The sequence below is a fragment of the Garra rufa genome, chromosome 6 (genome assembly GCF_049309525.1).
Source record: "Garra rufa chromosome 6, GarRuf1.0, whole genome shotgun sequence".
Lineage (NCBI taxonomy): Eukaryota > Metazoa > Chordata > Actinopteri > Cypriniformes > Cyprinidae > Garra > Garra rufa.
Genome location: NC_133366.1, coordinates 19,441,111 through 19,461,167, shown reverse-complemented (window position 1 = coordinate 19,461,167; position 20,057 = coordinate 19,441,111). Strand labels below are relative to the sequence as shown.

Below are 20,057 nucleotides of genomic sequence, written 5' to 3'. Positions count from 1 at the left end.
TTTCACCAGTTTCAACTTAAAAACTTGAGTTCAGCAGCTGCCTTAAAATTTTAAGTTAAATCAGAAATTACAAGTCATTTTAACTCACGACAATAAAATTAGTTAAAATGACTTTTAAGACTACTTTTAAGTTCATTTAACTTAAAATGTTAAGGCAGCTGCTGAACTTAAAAACTTAAGTTGAAACTGGTGACTTTTTACAGTGTAAAACATAGTGAACATGGTTTTTCTTTCTTTCTTTCTTTCTTTCTTTCTTTCTTTCTTTCTGACAGTATTTTCCGATTTATGCAGCGATAAAAAGAGATATCCAAAATCCCCTCTGTATTTTTAATTATAGAATGTCATAAAATAAAACTTAATTTTAATCTTTATGTTTGCTTTATCTATTGTTCAGATCTCATATTTAGTTAGATATAATAACATTCCAGAAAACGTGTAATCAGTCAAAATGTAATCAGTAAACTGTATGGTGGTTTTTATTAGTTTCATTTTTTTGACTTGCAAGGGACTGAATTTTCAAACTGAATTTTCCCACAGCACGTATTCTTGTGGACAGTCATGGTTTCACAGGTTGTAGTGGCTGTGTTTCTCCTCTGTGGGACCCTGTTTCCACCCCCCTGGGTGGCAGCGTTCAAACCTCTCTTTCAGGACAGCTCCCTCACCCATCGAGAAATCACTCAGTTGGCCATCCTCCGCAAGACAGCAGAAGTGTGTCGTGACATAGCCATCGCCCAGGGCCGTGACTTCACACTACCTGTAAGAAAAACACATGGGAGAAAACCAACAGAATTAGCATTTTTGAATCATACAAAATATGAATGGGTTATTATGAGTAGCAAAAGGTCAAAAGATGAAGAGACTTCAACATTTTGTTGCATCAAATTACAGTCATACCTCATGTGAATTTTGAGACGGCAAATTTTTAGTTGCCAAGTCTCTCAAGTTATGCTACACACCTAATTTGTATTGAAAACTGAACTGAAAAACAAAGGGAACTCAAGTTAGAAACTAATGATAATAATACAATTCTCCTCTTTCCATGCCTTACCTCTAGATAAACAACAGACTGACTCCATATGCTGTTCAAAAAGCCTGCTCAGCATCTTCATCTTCTGCCCTCGCTTCCCTTGGTTTTTATTCAGCTATAACAGAAACTTATCTAAGCAACGCAGCTATAGATCTAGTTTTTGCAATGAGTGAGGCACATCACATAGATAATGAGGCTTTCAATGAGGGCAGGAATGTCATAATCCTTGGTGTGGCTGCAGTAAAGGCCAGTGTGCAGCAGGGGAGTTATATCTCTGCCCGTATCACACTGGGGGCTCTTTGTCACACTCTACAGGTATGTTACAAATTGAGATTATAGTAGGGAGGGATATCAGAGATTTTACTGGAGATTGAATAAAAAGACTGCAAGAAATGCATTCATGAATGAATGTAAGGTGACTAATATATTTAATTTCAGTAAGCAAATCATTATTTTCAATAATTTACATGAACACTGTGTTGTTGGTTTGTGAACAGGATTTCTATAGCCACAGTAACTGGGTAGAACTGGGAAACACTACTCCATTCACCACACTGATCAAACCTGAGCTTCCTCTCAACAATATAGCAGGTACAACAAAATAGAATTACAAATAGTTTTGCCACGATATGAAAATGGCATAAACATTCACACTTTTTAAATCTTGTTAAATCTCTGTGTATCTAGACCCCAGCACACCAACATGCAGAAACTGCACTGGGCCAAACTGTGCTGATAACATTCTCCCAGAAATACTGCTGAATAAGAAACTAACTTCAGGATATTTCGATATTTTCTCCTCCACAAAACCTGCAGGTTTGGAAGCTTAGCATCCCATAGTGTTGATCTCTTCTTTATGACATCACAGGATGGCTGGAACAAGCATAAAAAATCTATACCCACCTACATTTTTTTTTCATTTTTTTCAGGCAAGTGTAGCCATGGTGGCTCTGCAGACAGGACCAGTTCAAGAGAACCTATTGGAGGCATCAATAAGGATGACATCGGTTCAGATCACGGCTTCCTTCACCTCCGTGCTGCTGAAATGGCCATCAACGCTACTATGGAAGTGCTGCAAGACATCCAACTGGCCATAGGCGACCAAGCCTTTCTTCAGTATGAGATCTTCTATTCACACCACACATAGTTTTAAACAATTCTGTAATGAAAGAAATTACTTAGGTTTTGTCCAGTTAAATTAAAAATGACATAGTCCAGTGTGTTTTCTCAAATTCCTGATCATTAAGACTAACACTGAATTATATAGGATGTAGGCACAGAAGGCCTATGCCTTAGCGGGCTTAAAGTGTCCTGTAGGAGTGAGGGCCCACTCCACTAGAGGAATAGCCTCCTCCTGGGCTTGGTCCAGCGGGATTTCTATTGGTGGTGTCTTTACGGCCACTGACTGGTTGTCGCCGTCTACTTTCACCAGGTTTTATAACTTGGATGACACTGTGGAGACACAAGTCCAAAGGATTAGTTTTTCTTAAGACATAATGCCCCCCTAGAATTAGAAACTGATACTGTTGTCCAGGTTTAGCCAGTTTTGTTTCTTTCTTACAGATTGATGGGCCTCAGTCAGACTTCAGTTCTGGCTTTTGTGATTGACACCACGGGCAGCATGTCTGATGACATTACAGAGGCAAAGAGAGTGTCTTTCAGCATCATAGACAGCAGGAGAGGAACACCAGAAGAACCTTCGGAATACATTCTAGTCCCATTTAATGATCCCGGTAGTTATACAATAAATATACATTTAGTTCCTAATAAATATATATAAACAGTCCTATTGTGAATTAGCGCCTATTAAGTTTGGTGTAAATGGATGGACTTATTATAAAATAAACTATTCACTCATTCATACATCTTCACTTTTGTTCGCATTTGATTCTAACTTAACATAAAAATAGTTTGTTTAAGATTTAGCTTTTAATGGAATAAAAAAATGTATATGCCTTTCATCACGTGCAATGTTTACAGTGTCTGAATGATAGCTGAACAACCGTTAGCTATCAGAAATTAATGATATGAAGATATACAAAATAATATTGTTACTTTATTTACTGTAGTTATTTTTTAAAACATTTTGACTTTTTTTTTTACTTTTAAATTATGTGTAACGTTGTTGCTGTAGCGATCTGTTATGTGTTTGTCTCAAACAGATTTTGGACCGCTGACAAGGACTAATGATGCAGATATTTTCAAAGACAGAATCAATTCCCTTTCAGCATCTGGTGGAGGAGACTTACCAGAGATGTGTCTGTCAGGGCTGCTGGTGTGTTTTTTTATATTTATTATGTAAAACTATTGTAAACTGAGAAAATCACCCCTCTTCCAACTGATATACTGTATAAGATGACATTTGTATCATTATAGTGAATATATCAACTTGTTAAACTATGATATTGCAATAAAGCTGGACTGAGAACTTATAGCCGGACTATAATAATCTTGTTTTTATTTGTCTCATGGTTTTCCAGTTGGCACTAGCAGGAGCTCCTCCATCTTCAGACATTTTTGTTTTCACTGATGCTGCAGCAAAGGACTCAGAATTACAAAGCACCATTCGGGCCATGGTTGAACGTACTAAGTCAACAGTAAATGCCTGCTATATAAAAATATATATAAAAATTAAAGTGTTGTTGAATTGTCCCTAATGATAATTTTTCTGCGTTTCTGCTTATTCTTCACACCATCCAGATCACTTTCCTGTTGACTAACCCCTTCTCATTCCGCAGAAGAAGGGATGTCTCACAATCTCAAAGGTTTACATCAAGATCAATGTCTGAATCAGAAATACAGCTGTACAGAGATCTGGCCCATGTTTCTGGTGGACAGACAATAGAGGTCACAAAAGCTACATTGTCTCAGGCCACTGCCGTCATCAAAGATGCATCTACCTCAGCCCTGGTATGTTTTAAGAATGACAGATGAAGACTTTTTTTTTGTGTCAACTCTCCATTTAATCTCACTATAACATATATAATTTTGAAAAAATGTAAGAAGAAGGAGAAGTATGTACTTTTGGGAAAAGTATTTTTTCCCAAATGTGGTGATTAGGAATTTTGCTCCCAAACGCTGCAACATACTGAAAACATCTTTGTTTTTCCTGAAGGTGATGCTTTTTCAGGTGGTGAGAAGTCCAGCTGTTGCAGAAAACTTTTCCTTTGTCCTAGAACCATCTCTGTCCAATGTGACTGTGTATGTCACTGGAGACTCTCCAGTCTTCACCATCTACAGCCCGACAGGTGAGCCAGTGCACCTTGAACATTATTATCAGGGTTTTATTTAGTCCAATAGAAAAACTGAATTCCAAAATCGTTGTTAAAAATAAGTTGTTTCCCTTGCCCTTCAGGTGTGTCTCAGTCAGGTTCAGTGGCAGATGGTCCTTTGGGCAGCATCCTGACTGTAGGCAATCTAAAGAGGTTAAAACTCAGCTCTGACAACCAGACAGGAGAATGGAAGATCAGCATTAACTCTACAACCTTCTACAGCCTTAAAGTCACTGGTACAAGTTTTTTAATCTACCAGTATACGTTTTGTTTTGTTTGTGAACCATTGAGATTTTTTTAACCATTGGTATTTATTTTTATTCAAACCCTTAATTGCACAATGTGTGGATCATCCCAGTTTTTAAGTTGTAGAAATTAAACTGCTAAACTAACAATGGTTTTAACTGTGATTACAGGTCAGAGTTCTGTGAACTTTCTCTTCAACTTTGTGGAGCAGTTAGAAGGAGGTGACTTCACACCGAAAGCCAATCGTCCTTTCATGGGTATGGATATTATCTTCTTCGTTTGATTTTTCTTGATTATTACTAGACAGTTACACTACCATTCAAGAACTTCAAGAGATTTTTTTTAATAAACATAAATATTTATTTATTAATTCATCTAGTTTGCCATCATCAGTATGATTGAAAAAAATGCTTCTTTGATTGCTCAGGTCGGAAAGCTACTCTGTTTGTCTCTGTGACTGGAGGAGATTCAGTCACAGTGACTGACGTGCTTCTAGTTGAAGCTTCAGGATCTGATGTTGTCCATGGAACCATTAAATCATTGGGTGCAATGGACTTCCTGGTCAACATAGACAGAATCCCAGAGTGGGCGTTTGTGGTGCAGCTGAAAGGGCTGTTAAATGACTCAACTCGATCTTTGCCTAATCGATTCCAGAGACAGTCACCTACCCAGCAACAAGGCTCTACAATTACTATCACGGTGAGCTGAAAGAGCCAGTTTACCCAAAAATTAATAACTTATATGGAATTTGCTAAACCTCTAAAAAATTATATGTATGAGACATTCAAAATAAACTGCCAATATCTCTAACTATATCATATCCCTTCTCAGGCCCAACCAAGCAGCACTATAGAACCTGGAATCCCATTTAATCTCAACTTTACATTAGTCACTAATGCTACAGGTGGCAGATACACTATCCAAGCCCGAACAGACCGCAGCTTCAATGTGTCTTTCCCTAGCTCTCTGGACACGGGGACAGAGGGCAGTGCTGAGGGAATGGTAACAATGACTGCACCCTCTACCACAGAGTCAGGAACGGATGTCACACTCACTATTGAAGCAGAAGATCCAGGATCTGGTGACTCGAATTATGTGGCAGTGCGGTTCACTGTCATGACTAAGGTAGCCTTTATGTAGTCTACATATATATATATATATATAAATATATATATATATATATATATATATATATATATATATATATTAGTATATATTTTTCATATTTACCATCCACTATGGAGAATATATAGTGTGTTTTGCATGCAAACAGTAAGCTATTAGCATTTTATACTTTCGTTGACTTTGTTTAACCTTTTTTTCCCCATTTTTTTGGAAGGTCACTGATTTCTCTAGCCCCGTCTGTCAGATATTGAGCATCAAAGCTGACTGTCCTGTGGAATGCAGCAGAGCATCATGGGAACTCTCTGCCAACTTCACAGATGGAAATGGTACAGGCATAGCCGGAGTGTCCCTCAGTCGTGGCAATGGCTCTCTCAGCTTAAGTTATGTAATGAATGTGGATGGCACAAATGTGACTGTGGCATTCTACAATGCTTCCTGTTGTTCTCAGGAAGTAGAGCTGGTAGCTGTGGACAGGGTGGGAAATGTGGGCACATGTTTCACCTCTATAAAGAGTCCTTCTCCAACTGTTAGCTCCAGTGCATCATATTCTCTGTCCTTCTCCATGTGTGTTGCTCTAGTAGAGTTATTAGTTTCCTTTCTGTATGGATGAGAGAAACTGAAGGTTGTGAATTAACTATTTAATTTTCGCCTTTGTGCACTGGTTCACCTTGTATTTTGTAATGTAGTATCCAGGATTCACAGTTTACCCCACAACTGTCAATTGTTTTTAATCTGTAATGTTTGGTTTCAGGCATATACTGTGGTGTCTAATGACTCTCTGTCATTGAAAATGTTTTCATGGTCTGTGTGGTTTGTAAGGGCCATGTAGAAGCTTTCTAAGACCAGCAGGTTGTGAGGAATGAAGTCAAACTTCTTTCCAGGCCAAGCTGCATTCTTTTATCTTATCTTATCTGACTTTCTTATTCTATAGACCGACCATCACATCCTGATTGTGCAGACATATTAGGTCAGCATGTTTTGTTGGTCCTGGAACAGCAATCCTGTCAAGTTATAACACAAAACCAAATTATAACCTAACATATAAACTAAAGAGAGTTTAAAAGTTGATAACAACGGTGTACAAGTCAATAACTCAGTACTAAGCTTAACTCTTACAGTAGCCTTCACAACTGATCAGTTGTCTGAAATTTTATTCCAGGAGCCTTGCTAAAACTATAGAAGTGTGGGGGAATGAAATCAGTCTTCATTCCAGCCCAAACTCGATCGATTTTCAGAAGGTGGGCATTATGCAAAGCATGGGTTATTTTCATTTTTGCTTCCTTTTTGCTGAATTTACATTCAGCACCATCTATTTATTTTGGGGTTTCTATAGATCATAAATAGTCTGGGTTGAATTATTTTGTAGATATGGTCATTTCATTTAAAGCTGTGATTTAATGAGGGTTAATACACAAGTCTTGAAATACATTGTACTCAAATCTATATTAAGGTAATTAATTCTCATTGATTTGTGTGTGTTTCAATGTTAGATCTACTAAGGATATGTTATGTATATCTGAGAAATATACTACTCAATTAGGAACAATAGCCTATGCAAACACAATTAACCACCAATGAAACATTCTATTAAAGAGACTTGACTTAATCTGTAGGTTTGAGACTTTTCTTCACACTTCCCTCAGCAATGCAGCTGTGGATTTAAAGCAGTTCAGTACTGATTATCATTTTGATAATGAAGATTTAAAAAATGGACTGGACCTCATCACTCAGGGCGTAACTACTGTGAAAGTCAACATCAGAAAGGAAAAGTATTTGTCTGCCTGCTCCAAACTGGGGGCTGTATGCCATACTTTATAGGTGTGGTTGCCCTGTCCATACTACTCTATAGAACTGTAGCTTACCTGAATTGAACAGATTTTGTTTTTCAAACACTGTTAAGAACAACAACAGCTAATGAATGTGTTTTGTGTGTAGTATTTCTATAGCCACAGTAACTGGGTGAAACTGGGAATCACTGTTTCTTTTAGCACACTGATCAAACCTGAGCTTCCTCTCAACAGCTTAGTAATGTGCTGTATATACTTAAAAATAAGAAAAAATTTATTTATCTCAAAATTACAAAGTTATCCCTGGTCACTTGTATCATGCAATAGTTAGCCACCTTTACAATTACTCACAAATACAGTTTTGTCGTGCACTGAAAATTGTGTAATTCCACCCACGCTTGATGTATGAATGAATGGATGCCTAGGTCCCAATACAAAAACATGCAGAAACTGTGTTGGAGAAAATTGCAGTGACAGCATTCTCCCTGAGATACTGCAGCAGAAGATATTAACTTCAGGATATTTCCATTTGATTTTGTCCTCGACCAAACCTAAAGGTAAGGCCTGGCATTGGCACCGGTAGGTGTTTTGGTTTTTAAGAACTTTTTAAGAAAGTTCCCAAACCTGAGAATATGATACTTCAGTAGAGAGTAGTTTTGATACTTGACTGGCTAGAACAAAAAAGTACTACTCAACTAAATTTCAATGAAAATATGTGTCTGTCAGAAAAATGTAGCCATGGGGGCTTTTTTGACTAGATCACTTCAAAAGAACCTACAGGAGGCATCAAGAAGGATAACATGAGTTCAGATCATGGCTTCCTTCACCTCCGTGCTGCTAAAATAGCCATTAGTGCTACCATGGAACTACAGAAAGACTGAGTCACTAGACACAGACATTGCTGGTCAAATGAGTGCCCTATGCAGAACTTTGCCTGCATAATTTAAATTGCAAAGGAAAAGAAAGGAAAGGACGTGACTTGTAGCCAAGTATGGTAACCCATGTTGTGTTTACATGTTTTATGGGGACATTCCATAGGCGTAATGGTTTTCATACTGTACAAACCATATTTTCTATGGCCCTACACCTACCCTACACCTAAACCTAGCCCTCACAGGAGATTGTGCACACATTTACTTCCTCAAAAAAACTAATTGTGCATGATTTATAAGCATGAGAAATGTCCCCACAAGGTCAAAATTTACTGGTATTCCTATCCTTGTGGGGACATTTGGTCCCCCTAACGTGATGAATACCAGGTACACACACACACACACACACACACACACACACACACACACACACACACACACACACACACACACACACACACACACATACAGCCCTATGTTGCTTATACACCTAGGAAGACCCAACCACTTCTTAACAAATCAGCTAATCAGCCTTTCCAGTTTTTCCACTTTTGAAATTGGTATCTCATAGATGGTCAAAGGCCATGTGAAAAGGCCAGACTGAACTGAAAGCACCAGAGCTTTAATCTGCCAGGAAGCAAAGACATGTCAATTCTCTCAAGGTCACTACAGGTGTCCTGCTTAATCCCATTTTAAGCCCCAGACTACCGTTGGTATGGGTTCTTTCTCAGTGAAAAAGATGAAGATACACTCTGGGCAACAATTACAAAATACGTCTTAAAGGGGTCATCGGATGCAAAATAACTATTACATGTTGTTTGAACATTAATGTGTGTTTGCAGTTTGTGTACACAACCACCCTACAATGATAAAAATCCACCCAGTGGTATTTTTTTAATCTTTAAAAGTAATATCCCCTTTTTAAAATCAGCTCATTCTCAGCTTCTTGTCGTTGGCACGAAACACACTTGATTGATATGAGCGTCTTACCTTAGACCCGCCCTCACAGAGCTGAAACAGTCTGAATACAATTGCCATTGTGTGACTCAGGTGCAGAGGAAGACTCTAATTGAGCGATTGAGGTGTTCTGTTGGTGGATGTAATAATGAACATAGCAGTTAGTCATTTACTCCCGACATCTGAGCCGCTTAAGAGGCAGAGGACAACGTTACTTTCGTTTATAAATGGAAAGCGCCGATTCCATCTACATATGCATCTATGTTCGTGTGAATCATTCGTGATGCAGCTTCACCCATAGCAGAAGTTGAGTATAAGGTTTTTTATGCAAATAAAATCTTTGCAAATGGCCTTTCTTAATAATGTGCTTGTTGACAAGTTTCGCCGATAAACGCGGCTAAATGCAGCTAAATGCGGCTAAAGTAAACATTACAGCTGGTAATCCCTCAGCAGAGAGGGGCGGGGCGAGCAGAGCTCATTTGCACTTAAAGAGCCCATGCGATAAAACAAGCTGATATTTTGCAGAGCTGATTTTGACAAGGTAAAAGGGTGTTTTTTTTTGAGAATTTTTAACCAAAGTATATTAGAGACTTTTCATTAAGACCCTAAAGAATCATATGAACTTGTGGAAAATGGGCATCCAATGACCCCTTTAAATTGTCATGTTGTTTGTTATCACAAATTATTTTGACTCTCAGTTAGCCAAAACAAAGTAAAAGTATATGCATCTTTATATTCTTTCAAATGTGAATAAAGTCCTGTGGACGTCCTCTTTTACTTTGTGGAGATATTTGAGGGAGGTCAAGGAGACTCATGGGGACACAGCCTGGAGTCCCATTGCGTCTCAACTTTACAGTGGCCACTAATACTACTAACGGCAACTACACTATCAGAGTTTGGACTGACCAGGGCTTCTGCATGTTTTTCCCCAGCTCTCTGGCCCTGGGAATAGGTGGAAGTGCTCAAGGAAATTTCACACGGATTGCACCCACCCACAGCAAATATTATTTTCAGTGGATGTTTCTCGCTTTCCACATGTCTGTCTTTGTTCTATTTTTTCGTTTACCATTTTGTGTGATACCAAATAACATCACTGCAAGTATCAGTGTATTTTAAATTAAAGAATTGTACTTGTCTTGAACTGTAATGTAAAAAGCATTTTGTAAATGTTATAGGTTATTATTATGTTATTATAATATAATATTATATTAAGGTTTACTATTGAAATTTAACTTTCACTTTCTGTTGTATGTGTGTTTGGGATTAATTTTTGTGGCTACGTTGTTGTGATTTCATAATGCTGTATATACTCTTAATCTTTTATGTGTTTAATAAAGACAGTACACATAAGGGGTATCAGCATTGTGTATGCACATGTATTTACTTTGCTTTTAACAATAGCTCCACTATTATTCAGTTTGAGAGTGGAAGCTATTGAATTACTAAGCTCAGAGACTTTACTGAACATCTGTCACATGAGTGCTTATAAGGTATAATGTTTTAGACAGTTTGGGAGGAATACATGAATATAATTGTGTTCAATTCTGATTTTTGATGTACCACCAATATTATTAAAAATGTGTATTGCATCAAGTTCTGGGAAAGTTTGTTATGGGGAAAGTAAGTTACACACTGGTATGGGTAATAAACAGTCGTTAAGGAAACTAAGGCATGTTTGCAATGGTTAGATCAAACACAAGGTGTACGTGACTTGAAAAGGGCACAATCAACAATAGTGGTTAATAAGTAAATATTTTTCCTTACTGACCTTGTTACAGCCACACACAGAAAGGATTGTCATTTATACAGTACTTAATTTAAATTAAAAGTATGTGTGATGCTGACATGACATCACATGTGTAAAGGTGTATAAATATACTGACAAAGGCTGTGCATAAGTTACAGTATGCACATACAAAATCTCCGAAAAGGTAATCAAACAATTGTCTTACTGAACATTTATTGTTTATAACTGTGTAACTGTATAATATGTAATATTCCAGTTAAAGTTTTAAAATAATCAAACTAATGAAAATTTTTGTTTTAAATTATAAAAAAATAAAAATAAAGGCAATGCAGCTTTTTCATGCATTTGTCAGTTTTAAAAATTTTCATAAAGTGTTGTTTCAGACTAGTGGAAAGAAAACATTCAAAATACACTTTTAATTGCTAATTTTATGGCACTTCTTCTATTTGTGTCTGTAGATTTCAGTTGTGATACATATTTTAAAAGCAGTTTTTTATAAATGAGCTTTTTCCACACACACAAGCCAAACTTTAAATTTTTATTCCTGTCTACATTTTAAAGGTTTTTACAGAGGGATTTTATTGATGTATAATTCACCTGATTTTAAACATTTCATTCCTAAAAATTGTGAAAAAGCATAAATGTATGTATTTATTGTTTTTGGTTGTTGACAGTATTTTATGATGTGTCTACAAAAGGAGATGTCGAAAAACCCCTCTGTACTTTTGTTTTTGAAACTTTTATTTTGGCTTTCTTGAGTGTTCTGATCTCTTTTCTGGAAGTTTTAATTTTCTTGACTTGACTAAGGAGTTGAATTTTCAAATTGTGAATTTTCCCACAGCATCTATTCTTGTAGCCAGGCATGGTTTCACTGGTTGTATTGGGTGTTTTTCTCCTCTGTGGGACCCTGTTTCAACCCTCCAAGGTGGCAGCATTCAAACCTCTCTTTCATGGTGGCTCCCTCACCCATCGAGAAATCACTCAGATGGCCATCCTCCGCAAGACAGCAGAAGTGTGTCGTGACATAGCCATTGCCCAGGGCTACAACTTCACACTGCCTGTAAGAAAAAGACATGGGAATCAGCTCAATTAGCATTTTTGAATCATACAAAGTATTAATGGGTTATTATGAGTAACAAAAGTCTGTGATTAACATTTTATGAAGAGACTTTTAACATTTTGTTACAACAAATTACAGTCAATCTCCTCTTTTCATGCTTCACCTCCAGATAAACAACAGACTGACTCCATCTGCTGTCCAAAAAGCCTGCTCAGCAATCTCCTACTTTATCTTCTGGCCTCTCCTCCCTCAGGTTTTGCTTAGCTATAACAGAAATTTATCTAAGCAACGCAGCTGTAGATCTAGTTTTCGCAATGAGTGAGGCACATCACATAGATAATGAGGCTTTCAAAGAGGGCCGGGATCTGATAACACGTGGTGTGGCTGCAGTAAAGGCCAGCGTGCAGCGGGGGAGCTATATCTTTGCCCGTATCACACTGGGATATCTATGTCACACTCTACAGGTAGAAAATCTTTTTTTTTTCAGGCTTCCTTTTTTACCAGCATTTATGTTTGTATTTTATATTTGCTATTGTTATGTTCCTACTATCACAACATTTAGAATACACTCTTGAATTCACTACGATCAATAACACAGCCACAACAGGGTACTTAAATTCTTCACTTGATTTATTTCAAGGAACACAACCACTAATAATTAATAACGTGGTGGTGCCACTTACAGGCACTGAGGGGAATGGCACTATCCATACATAACAGCTATGACCCATGACATTTACATTCAATTTACAAGTAACTTATTGCATTTAAGGTGTACATGTTATTCCCATTGCTAGCACTATTTACAGAGATGGGAAGTACAAATACTTTGTTGCTGTACTTAAGTACGTTTTTCTGGCAGCAATACTTTACTTCACAATTTATTTTTCTGACAACCTTTTAGTTTCACTCATTACATTTTTGCACAAATATCTGTACTCAGATATGACTGTACTTCTTACATTTTTAAACCAGGCTTGTTTTGATTGATTGCGTTCCTTTTTCATCCTAATGTAATACAGAAAGCACAACCCCCATTGATATATTAATTCCTGCCTATCACGCACCATAGACGCAGGTTAGGCTACAAAGCTATCATGAAGCAAGGCAGAAGGGAGCAAGAAGCTTGGCTAACATTTTTAGATGAGAGATTTTGGATTATAATTTTGTTATACAATTATAAAAAAAAAATTTGCATGTGTATGTAGCACATTGCGAGATTTTAGATTTGGGCAAACTCTTGGAGATATACACAAAAGTAAAAACAAGAACTCACTTATTACAGGGCCTCCTTGTGGCCAATCTCAAGTTTTGTGCACAGACTTCTGAAGATGCCCGTCATATTTATCACAAATTGAAATAAAATAATAAAACTAGTGCAAGAAATAGATTCATAAATAAATGTAAGGTGACTAACATATTTAATTAAATAAAATAAAATAATTATTTTCAGTAATTTACATGAACACTGTGTTGTTGATTTGTGTGCAGGATTTCTATAGCCACAGTAACTGGGTGGAATTGGGAAACACTACTCCTTTCAGCACGCTGATCAAACCTGAGCTTCCTCTCAACAATATAGCAGGTATTGAGAAAAAAAGCACATGCTGGTTAGGCTGGTTCTTTTGAAGAATGGCAACTGGTTAAAGCTGGTCCTTTGTTGGTCATGAGCTGGTTAAAAGTGGTCTTGAGATGGTTATAATATGATTATGAGCTGGTCCCACATGACCATCTTAAACCAACTCATAATCAGCTTAGGACCAGCTTGTGACCAAATAAGGACCATCTTAAACCAGCTCAAACCATCTGCCATGCTTCAAAACATACCTAACCAGCATATGCTATTATTATGCTATTTCAACAGGGCCCTGTGTATATAGAAACTAGTTTTGCTAAAATTTGAATATGGCATGAACATTCACACTTTTTTCTTTTTCTCATCTGTAATTCCAGACCCTAGCACACCAACATGCAAAAACTGCACTGGGTCAAACTGCACTGATAACATTCTCCCAGAAATACTGCTGCGTAACAAATTAACCTCGGGGTATTTCAGTATTTTATCCTCCATAAAACCTGCAGGTAGAGCAGTTTGGCATCCAATGTGTAATGTTAATCTCCTCTGCACACAGATTACATGTCTGGAATAGGCACCACAGATCTATACTCGCATATTTTCTTTCTTTTTTTTTCAGACAAGTGTAGCCATGGTGGTTCTCTTGACAGGACCAGTTCAAGAGAACCGACTGGAGGTATCAATAAGGATGACATCAGCTCAGATCATGGCTTCCTTCACCTCCGTGCTGCTGAAATGGCCATCAACGCTACTATGGAAGTGCTGCATAACATCCGACTGGCCACAGGTGACCAAGCCTTTCTTCGGTATGATATCTTCCTTTTACACCATACATAGTTTTAGACTTTTCTGTAATGAAAGAAATTAGTGTGATTTCTTAAATTCAATCACTAACACTGATTTATATTGTTTATTTCTTTGGTTGCAGTTTGGAAAATTTTAGGGGGAAAATTTGCCTAAAATTGCAAAATTTGATGCTGTGAAGACGCAAAATTAAAATGATTAGTTTTTACCCATATAGTAGCCCATAGAATCAGAAATTGATACTGTTGTCCAGGTTTAGCCTTTTTTTTTTTCCTGTCTCAGATTGGTGGGCCTCAGTCAGACCTCAGTTCTGGCTTTTGTGATTGACACCACAGGCAGCATGTCTGATGATATTGAAGAGGCAAAGAGAGTGTCTTTCAGCATCATAGACAGCAGGAGAGGAACAGCAGAGGAACCTTCGGAATACATTCTAGTCCCATTTAATGATCCAGGTAGTCATATCCAAAACAATATTGTTACTTAATTTACTCGAATAATTTTTTAAAACAATTTTACATTTTTTTGAAAAAGTTTGAAATGTGTGTACAATATTACTGCTGTAAGCGTTCCGTGATATGTTTGTCTCAAACAGATTTTGGACCTCTGACAAGGACTGACGATGCAGATATTTTCAAAGAGAGAATCAATTCTCTTTCAGCATTTGATGGAGGAGACGCCCCAGATATGTGTCTGTCAGGACTGCTGGTGTGTGTGTGTGTGTGTGTGTGTGTTTTATATTTATGTATTTTGGAGAGTGTTGTAAACTGATAAAATAACTTCTCTTACAACTGAGTTACTGTATAAGGTTACATTATTGATTTTTGTGAATATCTCAGCTCGGTTAAGCTTTGATATCACAATAAAGCCAGACTAAGAAATTGTAATAATATTGACGTTCTGTTATTTTGTTTTTATTTGTTGCATGGTTCTCCAGTTGGCACTAGCAGGAGCTCCTCCATCTACAGACATTTTTGTTTTCACTGATGCTGCAGCAAAGGACTCAGAATTAAAAAACACCATTCAGGCCATGATTGAACGCACCAAGTCAACAGTAAATGCCTGCTATATAACTCCTGCTAAAATTAAAATGTTATTGAATTGAATGTAATGACATTTTTCTGTTTTTCTGACTGTTGTTTCTTCTCACCATCCAGGTCACTTTCATGTTGACAAGCCCTTTCTCATTCCGCAGAAGAAGGGATGTCTCACAATCTCAATGTTTTACATCAAGATCAATATCTGAATCTGAAATACAACTGTACAGAGATCTGGCCCATGTTTCTGGTGGACAGACAATAGAGGTCACAAAAGATGCACTGTCTCAAGCCACTGCAGTCATTACAGATGCATCTACCTCAGCCCTGGTATGTTCTACGAATGACAGATGAAGACTTTTTTGGTGTGTCAACTCTCCATTTAATCTCACTATAACACATTTAATATGGAAAAAATTGAAGAAGGGGAAGTATGTATCCCAGTATTTGCAATATTTTTTTCACAATTTGGTGATTAGGGATTTTCAACATACTGAAAACATTTGTGTTTTTCCTGAAGGTGACACTGCTTCAGGTGGTGAGAAGTCCAGCCATTGCAGACATTTTTTTCTTTGTCTTAGATCCATCTCTGTCCAATGTGACTGTGTATGTCACTGGAGACTCTCCAGTTTTTACCATCTACAGCCTGACAGGTGAGCCAACATACCTTGAACATTGTTATGAGGGTTTTATTTAGTCCAATAGAAAAATAAGATTCCAAAATCATTGTTAAAAATAAACTGTTTCCTTTGGCTTTCAGGTGTGTCTCAGTCAGGTTCAGTGGCAGATGGTCCTTTGGGCAGCATCCTGACAGTAGGGAATCTGAAGAGAGTAAAACTCAACTCTGACAACCAGACAGGAGAATGGAAGATCAGCATTGACTCTACAAGCTTCTACAGCCTTAAAGTCACTGGTAAGTGTTTTTAGTCTGCCAGTATATGCTTTGTTTTGTTTGTAAACCATTGAGATGTTATTATTTTTGCACATGTGTGTAGGTACAGTTCAGTAAATTTACTTTGGGACATACCAATGCTGAAGCATCTCACAATAGTTGTACTACTTTCACTATGCTTTAATTGTGATTACAGGACAGAGTTCTGTGAACTTTCTCTTTAACTTTGTGGAGCAGCTAGAAGGGGGTATCTTCACACCAATAGCCAATCGTCCTTTCATTGGTAAATATTTTTAGGAGAATGTCCACCTTTATTATTTATTTAATCAATAATACAGTAAAAAAAGTGAAATATCATTAACATTTAAAACAGCTATTTTCTATTTTAATTTTAAAATGTAATTAATTACTCTGATGACAAAGCTGAAGCCTACAGTCTTCAGTGTCACGTGATCTTTCAGAAATCATTCTAATATGCTAAGTTTGAGCTGAAGAAATATTTATTTTACTTTTATTCTCAAAATAGTAAAATGTGTTTCAGGATTCTTTGATGAATAGAATGCTCATTATGTATATGTTTACCGTAACTTCTGATCAGTTTAATGCAAATGCTTTTCTGATTGCTCAGGTCGGAATGCTACTTTGTTTGTCTCTGTGACCGGAGGAGATTCAATCACAGTGACTGACGTGCTTCTAGTTGAAGCTTCAGGATCTGCTGTTGTTAATGGAACCATTAAATCATTGGATGCGACAGACTTCCTGGTCAACATAGACAGAATCCCAGAGTGGGTGTTTGTGGTGCAGCTGAAAGGGCTGTTAAATGACTCAACTCGATCTTTGCCTAGTCGATTCCAGAGACAGTCACCCACCCAGCAATGAGGCTCTAGAGTTACTATCACGGTGAGCTTAAGGAGCCAGTTCACCCTATCATCATTGACATGACTTGTATGGAATTTACTAAATCTAAAAATAATATCTATGACACATGCAAAAATAAACTGACAATATCTCTGACCATATTAATCATATCCCTTCTCAGGCCCAACCAAGCAGCACTATAGAGCCTGGAATCCCTTTCGTTCTCAACTTTACATTGGTCACAAATGCTACAGGTGCCAACTACACTATCCAAGCCCGAACAGACCGCACCTTTAATGTGTCTTTCCCCAGCTCTCTGGACACAGGGATAGAGGGAAGTGCTCAGGGAACCGTAAGACTGACCGCACCCTCTGACACAGAGTCTGGGACGGACGTCACAATCACTATTGAAGCAGAAGATCCAAAATCTGGTGACTCGAATTATGTGGCTGTGCGGTTCACTGTCATGACTAAGGTAACTGTTATGAAAGCTGGAAGAAAAAAAAAGTATCACTGTGCCTCTGTTTTGCATTCAAGCATTTTATCCTTTCGTTGACTCTGTTTAACCTTTTTTTTTTCTTTTTTTGGAAGGTCACTGATTTCTCTAGCCCTGTCTGTCAGGTAGTGAGCATCAAAGCTGACTGTCCTACTGAATGCAACAGAGCTTCATGGGAACTCTCTGCCAACTTGACGGATGGAAATGGTACAGGCATAGCCGGAGTGTCCCTCAGTCGTGGCAATGGCTCTCTCAGCTTAAGTTATGAGATGAGTGCAGATGGCACAAATGTGACTGTGGCATCCTATAATGCTTCCTGTTGTTCTCAGGAAGCAGAGCTGGTAGCTGTGGACAGCGTGGGAAATGTGGGCACTTGTTTCACCTCTATAAAGAGCCCTTCTCCAACTGTTAGCTCCAGTGCATCATATTCTGTGTCCTTCTCCATGTGTGTTGCTCTAGTAGAGTTATTAGTTTCCCATCTTTATGGATGAGAGGAACTGAAGTCAGGTATAAAATGAACATTTTTCTAATATCTTTAACGTAATATCATTATGATCTTACTATTTTCTTTTACAAATTGCTGGTAAAGACTTCACATTTATGCCCTACCTCTTAATCTGTTATAATGGAAAAAAATGTTCTTATAAATAGGGAAGATGCCCCCTTGAGAAGAATGTGAATTTACTATTTTAAAACTGTTTCATGGTCTCTGTGGTTTGTGAGGACCCTTCTAAGATCAGCGGATTGTGGTGAATAAAGTCAACCTTCTTTAAAAGCTAAGCTGTTTCTTTTATCTTATCAGACAATTAAATAATTTAATTAGATTTTATTTCTAAGGTCCGACCAGCTCCTGATACAGGCATGTTTCTGCGTCAGCAAGTTTTGTTGGTCCTGAAACAACAATCCTGTCATGTTCTGGTGAGAAATACGGAAGGGCAGTCCAAACCACTTGTCCTCTGTCATGCATCATGCATTGTATAATTTATAATGTCACTATTTAAAAAAAAACATATCCACAAAAAAATTTTGCTTTATGTGCACTTACCATTTTGCTTTGAAATTTAATAAGCACAACCAAGTAATTTCTATATAAATCTGCATGATCAAGAATTTGGCATCCGTATATAACATTTCCCCTTGGGGATTTTGCATTGGGGTTTTAATGCAAAGTTTTTCATGCAAATTTGTAGAGTTGACAAACAGAATACTGTGTCATGGAAAAATTCTAAACCTATTTTTAAAGGTGAAACTGGGAGTAAAAAAACAGTCAAAGGATTGGTCTTTTGTATTTTAGTTCTTTCAAGAATTGGTCAGTTCAACAAACAGAAGCTCTGTAGTGATAACGACTGATTGGCACAGTCTCTTTTATACTTATAAAAGCTGTCCAGGGTCGACTCTGACTGATAAAAAAAAATAAAAAAATCACATGTATGTAAGTATTCACAGCCTTTACCATGGCACTTAAAATTGAGCTCAGGTGCAACCTGTTTCCACTGATCATCCTTAAGATGTTTCTCAGACTAGTCAGGATTGAGGGAAAGATGACTGCGGCAATGTACAGAGGCATCCTTGATAAAAAAAACCTGCTCCAGAGCACTCTGGACCTCAGACCGGGGCGACAGACCCTAAGCATGCAGCCAAGATAACAAATGAGTGGCTACAGGACAACTCTGTGAATGTCCTTGAGTGGCCTCCCAGACTTGAATCCGATTTAACATCTCTGGACAGATCTGAAAATGGCTGTGCACTTGATGGAGCTTGAGAGGTACTGCAAAGAAGAAGCAGAGAAGCTGCCCAAAAATAGGTGTGCCAAGCTTTTAGCATCGTACTCAAAAGACTTGAGGCTGTAATTGGTGCCAAACGGGCTTCAACAAAGTATTGAGCAAACGCTGTGAATCCTTTTTTTTAATCTATTTGCAAAGATTTTAAACAAACGTAATTCACATTGTCATTATGGGGTATTGTTTGTAGAATTTTATGAAAAATGATTAATTTAATCCACTTTGGAATTAGGCTGTAACATAACAAAATGTGGAAAAAGTATAGCGCTGTGAATACTTTCTGGATTCACTGTATATTAGGCAGCAAGTAAACATTTTGTCCTCAAAATTGATGTGTTAGAAACAGGACAAATAGGCAAGCGTAAGGATTTGAGTGAGTTTGACAAGGGCCAAATTGTGATGACTAGACAACTGCGTCAGATCATCTCCAAAACTGCAGCTCTTGCACGATGTTCTCAGTCTTCAGTGGTCAGTATCTATTAAAAGTGGTCCAAGGAAGGAACAGTGGTAAACCGGGTCATGA

The 20,057-nt window shown here is 37.6% G+C and overlaps 1 pseudogene; it reads left to right on the top strand.

Annotated features, from left to right (window-relative positions):
- Window positions 1–558: 558 nt before the first annotated feature.
- LOC141336865 (uncharacterized) lies at window positions 559–18,244 on the top strand (annotated as a pseudogene).
- Window positions 18,245–20,057: the final 1,813 nt, after the last annotated feature.